We start from the raw sequence: 414 nt of genomic DNA, 5'->3' as shown, positions 1-414 counted from the left end.
ATCATAATACACTCCAGGAGTATGTGTGAATTTGATGATCTCATATGGTGCCTTTGTCTATGTTCCTTTTACTCTGAGGTTGGCACTTTTTATCAGTATGAGTGTCCTGAAATTACATTAGGGTTCAGGTGTTGGAATAGATATGATATCCGTTTATATTGTCTCCATGTGTCGTGTTTACGTTGGCGACTGATGCATCTATCAGTGTTGTTTTATTCTTTCAACGAGCACGATGTCGTCTGTCACAGTGTCTTGTACCGTGTGTCCTGAGGTAGTGATTTTATGTGTAGACTTGTTAAATATGTATACAGTGCTTTTTGTTGTTATTTTATTTAGCGGGAATGTGTCGTTTGTGAGGAACTAGATGATGTTTTTGACGGTTCTGTGCCGTCTCCTTCCTGGAACGTGTCGGGA

Source organism: Odontomachus brunneus, unplaced genomic scaffold, assembly GCF_010583005.1.
Source record: "Odontomachus brunneus isolate Ranch 3 - 2012 unplaced genomic scaffold, Obru_v1 Obru_scaffold_423, whole genome shotgun sequence".
Taxonomy (NCBI): Eukaryota; Metazoa; Arthropoda; class Insecta; order Hymenoptera; family Formicidae; genus Odontomachus; species Odontomachus brunneus.
This window is presented reverse-complemented; position numbering follows the sequence as displayed.